Here is a 10033-nt window from a genome sequence, read left to right as displayed (position 1 = left end):
TGCATTACAGCAAAAAGTAATGCATTACTGTAATGTCATTACTTTTGTAATGCGTTACTCCCAACACAACACAATGAACATGAAACTTCAGAAGACTTGCAGTATGGGTGCCATAAGTCATATGACTTTTATGATTTTGTGGTTTTTGGAGTTTTGTTTTTCAAATATCAAACATTCTTCAAAAATGTAAGCCATCATATGACAATTATATTGTATGGAGACAGTAAAAATGCACAAACACATCATGAGAGCAGAGAAGTAAATAAGGAAACTCATTTTATAGAACCTAAAACTAAAACTATATGGGATCTTTAGTTAAAGTTATGTAAACTTTTAAACTTATTGGGCCTAAATGTAAATTTTTTTTGAAGTTGTAAATAAAGATTACTGGAGTATGTTTTAACAAGAAAATACTATTTTAGTTTTAAAGTTTTAAAGAGTAAGCCTTTCTTTGTAGCTGAACATCCAGAATGTGTCAACATTTCTGATGCTGAGAGGTTCCCTATTGTTCCAGCGCAAGGACCACAGAATAAAATTGAATTATCCCCACATTCAGGGTCTGTTTGAGCATCTACTGATCTTGGATTAACAGTCTGTTATGATGAACTTGTTTGGAAAAAGCTCACACATCATGTAGGATATGATATGCCACTGCCAGACACAACTACTGTATTCTAGTTGCCTGCTCTATTTTTACACTCTTTGTCATTTGGACTCATATCTAGGCATTTCAGAGTATTGATGTTTTCCTGTATATTTCACAGGAAATTATAGTCTGGTTTAGCCCTGGCATCTGTCAGGGTGCTTGTATTTTATGTGTGTTGTACACAGAGCAGTAGATTTGTGTTATTTGGTCTAAAAGAGGTGGTGTGACAGATGTTGGTCAGATTTGTGCGGATATTTGGGTGGGTGGGGGGGATAGACGCTTATCTGTAAAATTACTGGAGTATGTTTTAACAAGAAAATACTATTTTAGTTTTAAAGTTTTAAAGAGTAAGCCTTTCTTTGTAGCTGAACATCCAGAATGTGTCAACATTTCTGATGCTGAGAGGTTCCCTATTGTTCCAGCGCAAGGACCACAGAATAAAATTGAATTATCCCCACATTCAGGGTCTGTTTGAGCATCTACTGATCTTGGATTAACAGTCTGTTATGATGAACTTGTTTGGAAAAAGCTCACACATCATGTAGGATATGATATGCCACTGCCAGACACAACTACTGTATTCTAGTTGCCTGCTCTATTTTTACACTCTTTGTCATTTGGACTCATATCTAGGCATTTCAGAGTATTGATGTTTTCCTGTATATTTCACAGGAAATTATAGTCTGGTTTAGCCCTGGCATCTGTCAGGGTGCTTGTATTTTATGTGTGTTGTACACAGAGCAGTAGATTTGTGTTATTTGGTCTAAAAGAGGTGGTGTGACAGATGTTGGTCAGATTTGTGCGGATATTTGGGTGGGTGGGGGGATAGACGCTTATCTGTAAAACTCCTGCTGTCCGTTTAATCCTCAGAGCAACACAAGCGTCTTGTCTGTCTGCCTTCCTCTCAGACACACGTATTTAATATGTCACTGTGTCACTTTTTATCCTTTATTAAGCTGTTTATGTCTGTCAGTTCATTACAGGCTGAAAAAAATAGCTTTAAACAAACATATGAACAATTTGTTAGTCATAACACTGCTCGTTCTCACAGGTCCTGTACACCAGTGTTGCGTTCAGGGTATCCGTTCTTTACGCTCTTTCATCAACACCTGAGAATGGAATGAATTTGACAAGTCCCTCCCGTCAAACGTTCTTTTGCGTCTTTTCATTGGCTGCTCGGGATGGATTGACAGCAGCTCTCAGCCAATGAGCCCACAGGAGGGCGGAGACGTCAGACTGTTCTGGGAGGCTCGTGGATGTGGACCGGAGCTCGTGCCGCTGTGCTGAGCTGCGTGAAAATACGGTAAACCTGTCGCTAGCTTCAAGCTACGCGAGGTTTAGCAGGTCGTACGCGACAGAATATAGATTTAAACGAGTATCGAGAGGACCCAAAACTTGAACGACATTGTATAAGCTCGAGTGTGTAAAAATACGAAAGGTTCATAGTTTGGACGCAGGCTAAGTGAGCCGTCGGCAAGACCCCACCACCCCAAAGATTGAAACGGAGATTAAAACCATCATCTAATCTATTAAAGAGGATAACCAATGTCACACACACCAATCCTCTAAAGCAGCGACGCCAATGATCTGACAGGTAGGTCGCCAGTGGTATTTTATTTTACGTAAACGCTGTTTTGAAAAAGGGGCGATATAATGCTAGCTGTCATGCTAATAGTCCTGCCCAGCTGTGCTGCTACTACTACTTATGATTATATGTCAATCCAGCGCATCAGTATCTAATAACTTATTGATTTCTTTTTTAACATGTGAGTCATTTATTCTAGGCCTGTCGTTGCTGTCATTCCTCGTGTAGCAGAATAAGTCGTGTTTTAAGGGGGTGACCACAGATAGACTTTACATTGACATGTAACGTTACTCGTTGCGTTTTCAGGCAAAGCCTGAAATATGCGGATTAAATACCGTTTTTGTTGCAGTTTCACTGAGGTAATCGATCGAGGCCCGGTATGCTTCGCGCGACGCCACCGCCTTTCACCGCGCGTTCAGTATCGGCGTCGCGCAAATTCATGTCAGGGCCTAAAACCGATGACAACAGTGCAGCTGCAGCGAAACACACCCAAAAGATACACACCGCCTCAAAGTAAGACAACGCCGCACTGCTTTTTGATTTCTTTTTAGCCATTTCGTTTTGTGTTTTAATCATGTGCGAGTCATTCATTTTAATCAGATCACCTGCTAATTAATGCCCTATTATTACTCCAGTTAACAATGAGTAAAAATAGCAGTCATTGTTTTAAAATGAAATCATAACAGGGCACTAACTAGGTTACTTACAATCAGTGACTCACGTATGAATGAAAACGTGCTGGTGGAAATCAAACGGTTTCTGGCTGTGGTCCATTGTAATTTTTTTAGTGTAGGTAAGTGTAGGTCGCATAACTAGCTGTACCAGGTTAGATCTGGTGTTTGTCTTTTTTTTCCCCTCTTTTTTTTTTTTAAAGGGGCGTGTCTGGAAAATGAAAAACGTTCAAAGGGGTATGTAACAGATCTCTCTCTCATAGAATCAAAGAGATGCTTTGCTTCACTGTCACCATGTAAAATTGGCAGGCATTTAGTGGATTGTGGGAAATGCAGGTTGCCTCAGTTGGCAGGGAGTGTAATGCCACATGGCTTTAGGTTTCAGTCATTTTGTTGTGAGGGGACGGAGGAGGAGTTGAGAGAGAGAGAACTCGCATGAAAAGGATGTAATGAAGTGGAGGAATCATTACGCACTCTGTGTGTGTGACCTGAAACATACAGGATTGCATAGTCCAATAGCAACACAAGCATGATTTTGTGTTGTTTCGAAATGTGTCAGACAACAATTCCAAATGCAACCTGATTTTTAAGGCGTGTTCACACTTGGCAAGTTTGGTTTGATTAAACAAACTCTGGTTTAATTGCTCTGTTAGTGCGGTTCTTTGAGTAAGTGAAACTGCCATCTAACTGCCATCTAACCCTTGGTGTGCACCCAACAAGCGGACAGATATCCACCTATTGGTCTGCTTCCAAACAAACTCTGGTGCAGTTCGGCTGATATATGAATGCAACACTTACTGAAGACATCTAAATTAAACTAAAACAGTACGTGATGTCACTTGACCCTAAAATTCTCAAGCAGACCTGATTCTTCTTTTCATAAGAACTATGTTGCCTATTACAGTTTGGTACAGGTGCCATAACTGTTGTGTCCTTATAGCAGATCTTCGTATGGAATTCATGCCACTGTTTTGACTCCTTTACACATTATATAAGATTTTTTTTTATAAGAGTTTTGTGAACTGATAAAATACCACCATGTCTACACACAAGCACATTTAGCCCAACACACAGCATTGTTTTGGTTGTTGGGTACGTTCGCAAAATATGTCATAAAAGCTGTCCGATCAGGTTGTGATTGTATCCTTATACCTTTTGTTTTGTATAGTTAAAAATGACAGTGTGAAGTGAACCAGGACTAACTGCATCTTTTTCTTTTTTGGTCCAGACCAAAGAACTGACCTACAAGTGTAAAAACGGTGTCAGGAGACTGATTTCTGAGAATTTTTTTCTCATTTTTTAATTCATACATTTGCTAAAATCAGCACATTCTTAAAAAAAAAAAAAGACAGTTCAGAAAAAACACAACTGTGTTTGTTATATTAATAAGTAGGGGTGCTCCGATCAGGATTTTTGAGGCAGATCACCGAAAGCAGTATCTGCCGATACCGATCTTTTTAAAGCCTTCTTTTTATAATTTATATCTATTTATAGTGATACTTCAATCAGGATTTTTAGACATTTATTCAGGGCCTGAATTTCATTTTTGAAAATGGGTGAAATTCCCATCTTAGGTGACTCTTGTGAGAGGGGAAGCAGCTTTCACACAGGAGTCTGCTACTGATCCGTGGCTGTTTACCACAAACACAACATTTATTACAACATTATAATCATTCCATTTATTTTGATTTCAAATCCAAACATTGTCACTGAAAATGCTTTTTCAGCATTGCAATTCTTTTTTTACACAGTACAGTAATACAATCTTTCACAGACATGTTTAAACATATAAACAACACATTATTCAATGCTTTTTACTTTTGCATTTAATTCTAGATTTATATATTAAGTTGCTCAAGCAAGTGGCAAAACATTTAAACTACTTTTCTTACGTTATCACAAACTTACCATTGACAGAAATAGTCAGCTCTACTGCCTTTCCTTTTGCATTGAAATCTTTATTACAAGCAATCCTGCGGTTCATAAAAGACTTTGTTTTTCTACCTCCAGGAGTGCATTTATTATTGCCTTGTTTAGCTAAAAGTGCTCTTTTCCTTTAAAACTAGCCAACAAGCCATATGTGTTGACTGTGAAAGACGGTATACTTTAATTATATGAATTTATGGTGCAATTGCTACATTTTCGTTTTCATATGTACTGCAAACAATGTGCTGTCACTTTAATTCAGCGCGTGTATCACAGCAAAAATAGACTCGGTGCGGGAACGATATCTGCACTGCTGCAGACGCACCGCTCCTGAACGCACTGCCGTGTGCAGTGTGAATGCTTTAATCCGTTAACATGAGCGCGGAAAAAATACGCACCACATACCACGCACTGCAAACAGAGTAATGTGAACCTGGCATTATGTGTGTGCGCTGCAAGTGTGCATGAGCACACGGTCTACTGGAGAGCGCTGATTGGTTGAACACTGGCAAGAATAAAAAAAGTAATGCAAAAACTTTACTTGTATAAACTTTAGTGACGATGCGACACTGCCTCGATTGTGCAAGTGACAATTGCTGTATCAACTGTGCAGCGTGCAGATCGCTTATAGACATACGCGATGTGTGGTGATTTGAAGCCATTTGCGTATTTTGAGAGAGAGAGAGAGCGCGTGGTGAGTCGCTCACGCTGTTTGTGAAATGACGTCTCACACAAGGTTTTCAAATTACTTTGTAATATTTGATGAGTTTACCAACTTTATTTAAAAAATGTATTTTATTATATTTTATAGAGCACAGAAGTCTGACAGACTTTGTTGACTGTTTTCTTTACTTAAAGGTTTAGTTCACCCAAAAATTAAAATTGTCATCAAGAGTTTATTTCTTCTGTTGAACAGAAAGCATTTATTCTGAGGAATGCTGGTAACCAAATAGTTTTAACTTCCATATTATGGAAAACAATCTATTGAAGTCAATGGCTACCGTCAATTGATTGGTTACCCACATTCTTGACAATACCTTCGTTTGTACTCAATAGAAGAAAGAAACTCAAACCGGATTGAATCAATTGGAGGGTGCCAAATTATTTTAAATTTTTAGGATGAACTATTCCCTTTAACTTATTGCAAAAGCCAATGATGAGCTGTAATGAGACGATTGATGGTCTCATGCGTTATTTATCTAATTTATTTATTTTTATTTTATTTTAAAAAGGGACGTGTATTTGTTGTGGATGTCCCAGGATCAGAGTTCAATTAAATGTTCATATTACATTTTGATTAATATGTCCTTTAATAAAAATGTAATTGGTTGTATAGGTATTGGCCCCTGAATCTAAGTAGGCCTATATCTAATTATATAGTGTATTTCATGACAAAGATTGCATCAGTCATGTGTTTAGAATAATTTTAAGATTGTTTAATTTTTAATTATTATATTTTGAATGCATCTGGTTTGTTACCAGTGTGAGACAGCAGTGCACCTGCAGAGAAAGAGCCTGCCCTTTTGATTAGTTGTGATTGATTTGTAGCCTTGTTGCTTCCTGTGTGGACAAATTTATTGTTACTGGAATCGTATCATGTCTGGTTGGGACACGATGCCTATAAAGGTTTTTACATGCAGAGCAAAAATGAGGGAGACTGAATTTGAGCAAAAATCTACATGTACCAATCTTGTGTTTAAACAGTGTATGATCTTTCTGGGGGGAAAAAAGTGCTTAAGGTCTTTACATGACCGTACATGTTATTGGTATATTAAAGAGGTCATGAACTGAGAAACCAAAATTCCCTTCATATTTTGGCATATAAAAGGCCATTGTACTATAAAAACATCCTGTATGTTTCAGAACTCAAAACTTTTCTCGTTAGTCTAAAAACATCTTCTAATGAAGCCAGTCTGCCGAAACAACAGGTTGTGGAATGTTCTACTTTATGATGTAATAGTGTGGTTAAACCCGGCCTCAGCAGAAGATCAACACCTGCTTCTACATCACTGCCTGTTTAGCTCCGCCCACTGATTCACGCACATAGTGTAACAAGAGGCGAACGCAGGTCTTCACAAACTAAACGATAAAGTTCGCTCCGAATACAACAAGACGCTGTGCAATGCTAAGTTGTGGAAAAAAACGTCTTTGCATTGCCTTCATTCTGATCAATTTTAGGAAAGCTTGAATGATCTTTCTTTAATGAACTTGGTCCTTTGTTCATTTACAAACAAGGCACACGGTCTATATTAGCATCTATGAATGGTAAATATTCGTTATTTAAAAGGAGAAACCAAAACAAGGATGTACGCAGATATACAAAACGTAAACAAAGCAGTGCTTGCTTACCATTTTAAATATCAGTTATGTTGATAACTTTATTCATTTTAATCAGCTCACATTTTTATGAAAATACTGACTTATTGGGAATGCTTTGGAAAGATCACGTAATATTAGAACAGCCTTCTGTCTGTGCAGCCTTCATTTACTTATTAGTTTTCATCACATTCACTTTATTTCTCAGGTACTGACTCGTTCGCTAAACTGAACATCTAATCAGAGTTCTCACTCTTGTCGACATCCCCGACGGTCCCTGTCGCCAACGTGAGCCCGACGAGAGGCGACATGTGGAACATCCCAAACTAAACTAGCCCAACAGACTCTCACCGACGGCCTGACGTTGGCTTGGTATGTCTCAGGCTTTACTTCTAAATGATGATGTTTTGATGTTAAAATCTTGATAATATTATAAGGGGACCTCAGACAACAGTACAAAATAATAGAAAAAGGCAGTTCATGACCCCTTTAAGCATGATTAGTGGACAGTTGTGGAAGTCAGCTGACTAGTTGGTAATAATACATATCATTTAAACATTCTCTAATAGTCAAGTAGTTTATATATTGATTTTTTAAAATTATTATTCTTATTTCCATATAGACCAGTGTAGGCAATGCGGCTTTGCAAATATTTTTCTGGTTATGGAAATGTAACTACAATATAGGCGCACTTATGATTATAACACAGTGACCATAATGAAAGTAAAAGCAAGAGAATAGAGAAAGACAGACCTCTCTTAATGATTAATCTCTGGCATTCTGTTCTCTTGTAGACTCTTTCTCTTTCACTTAACATACACACTGAACCCATACCAAGCCTTTCCTAAATACTGGTCAAAATGTCAGCCAGACTATTTCCTGTCTGTTGCTGACTCAACCACATTGACTGGACCCTGATCCAGCGGTTGATACAGCCTTTAACAAAGTTTCTCGCTGGATGCACTGGATGCTGAATGCACTGCACCAGTGGATCCTGATCTAGGATCAGAGTTAGGGCTGTGCAATATACCGAAATTACCGAAATATCACAAATGTACATATCGCAATATGCATCTCGCTACAGCTTGCAATATTTGGGGCCATGAACAAAAGACAAAGAGAAAATCACTCACTGCTCTTACCTAGATGACTTTTGTAGCTTAAATAAGAATCAGTGCATATTGAATTCAAAGAGTAAATACTACGCAGTGTTTTATTTTTATTTTTTATTATTCCATTCCTAAACGCATGTTAAAATGATTACACTAATGTTAAAATGACATTTTTTATGTAATGCTCGAGTAAAACACTACCGTTCACTTTCAGAAGTTGTTGTTGATTCTGATTCTTATTAGAATCAGAATTAGCTTTATTCACCACTTAAGTGTGCGCAAACTAGGGATGTCAATTTTCGATCATTTCCATGATCGATCATCGTTTAAATGAACGATAAATTAATCGATTAATCGTTAACCTTAATGCTGCAAAATGCGTCTATGCAGCCCGGCATGACAGGATGTGCGAAAGTTACTCAAAAAAAAAAAAAATTATTAAAGGGGTTTTAGTCTGAATAAAATGCTAGTAGCAGGATTGTAAACCCAATAGATGAGATTATGATCATTTGATAAAATGAAGAGAGTGCACCGTACGTTTGAGATCATTTTACTTTGTTGACCGTTTCCTATCCCGTCACGGAGACCGCTGAACGCGCCTCTTTAAATGGTTTCGTGGTGCTCGTTATTGTATTTTAAAACACAATTGCAATGTTTAAAATAAAATGATCCCAAACGTAACTGTGGCGCGTGTGGCTGTGCTGCGCAGTCAGTGAACCGCTTGACTGTGATGTATGTTTGAATTGCTAGAATATGTGGGGTGTGTGCGCGCGAGGTGCTGGCGCGATCGAACAGCTGAAACATAAAAAACTTGTTTATGGAGCGCTGCGCCACACTTCTGTTTTAAATCTGTTAGCTTAATTATTTAAGCCAGATATAATTCGCTTTTTAAAAAAAAGTTTTTTTTATGAAAACAAATTGTTATTTTTATTTAGGCCTATTGGTTACATAGGCTATACATTTTTCTTAAAGCATCCCATTTTGTCCCAGGGCTTGAAAACATGTGCCCTAGGCTAGTTAGGTCCATGCAGAAACTTGTGAACAATGCTCTAGTTGTGGCATCTCCGTTTAGTAACATCATTGAATGCTCCGGGAAAACGTATTGTCAGTGTCGGTCACAGTGCCTTTTAATTGCTGTTTTGAATCCAGCAATTATTTATTTACAAATTATAAGCTCTGATTATGACAAGTGTGGTATAAAAGCTTTGTTTATTACAGGAATAATTGGTTAGGTGGAAAATGTTACATCACGACCATGCTTTTGGATGCCGTTTGAGCCCATTCACTTTGTTCTGGTTTGCCGGTTGGTCACGAATTTCCACAAATTCAATAATATTTAGGCATTGTTTCTTTTCCTAAATCCTCACCGTCTAACCCTCTGATTTCGCAGGTTTATTTTTTTGTCATTCACTTTTTATCACTGTTTTCGCATCTAAGGGAAATTAAAGATTTCATGGCCATGAATTAAGAATTAGTTTATTAATTTGTTCCCTCATTTTAGTTAAATCATGGGTTATTTAAGGAACAAAATTAATGAAACATGGACCGTGGCCACAAATTAATAAGTCGTAGGAACGAATTAACAAGTTGTAGGAATGAATAGTCTATCTGCCCTGTGTCCCGCAGCCCTGCAAAGCGCAGAGCCCGATATGAAAGAATTATCTGGGGAAATGACTTAGTTACTACATTTCTATTGCTTTCCATGTTGAAGAACTTTGTGTTGTTTCTATTTTAATGTACTTTTAAAGTTTAAATCACATTAAAAGCTTAATTTGTA

At 37.7% G+C, this 10033-nt stretch overlaps 1 protein-coding gene across 1 annotated transcript in view; it reads left to right on the top strand.

The window, feature by feature from the left end:
* The first annotated feature begins 1890 nt into the window (after positions 1–1890).
* zdhhc5a (zinc finger DHHC-type palmitoyltransferase 5a) overlaps positions 1891–10033 on the top strand; it is a 46222-nt gene continuing 38079 nt past the window's right edge. The window contains exon 1 of the mRNA XM_016233121.1: positions 1891–2240. The gene's annotated coding sequence lies outside the window, so the exon portion shown is untranslated. The remainder of the gene's footprint in view (positions 2241–10033) is intronic.

The sequence above is a fragment of the Sinocyclocheilus grahami genome, unplaced genomic scaffold (genome assembly GCF_001515645.1).
Source record: "Sinocyclocheilus grahami isolate Dianchi unplaced genomic scaffold, SAMN03320097.WGS_v1.1 scaffold17.1, whole genome shotgun sequence".
Lineage (NCBI taxonomy): Eukaryota > Metazoa > Chordata > Actinopteri > Cypriniformes > Cyprinidae > Sinocyclocheilus > Sinocyclocheilus grahami.
Note: the sequence above shows the minus strand (reverse complement) of the source record. Positions and strands in the feature narration are given on the sequence as shown.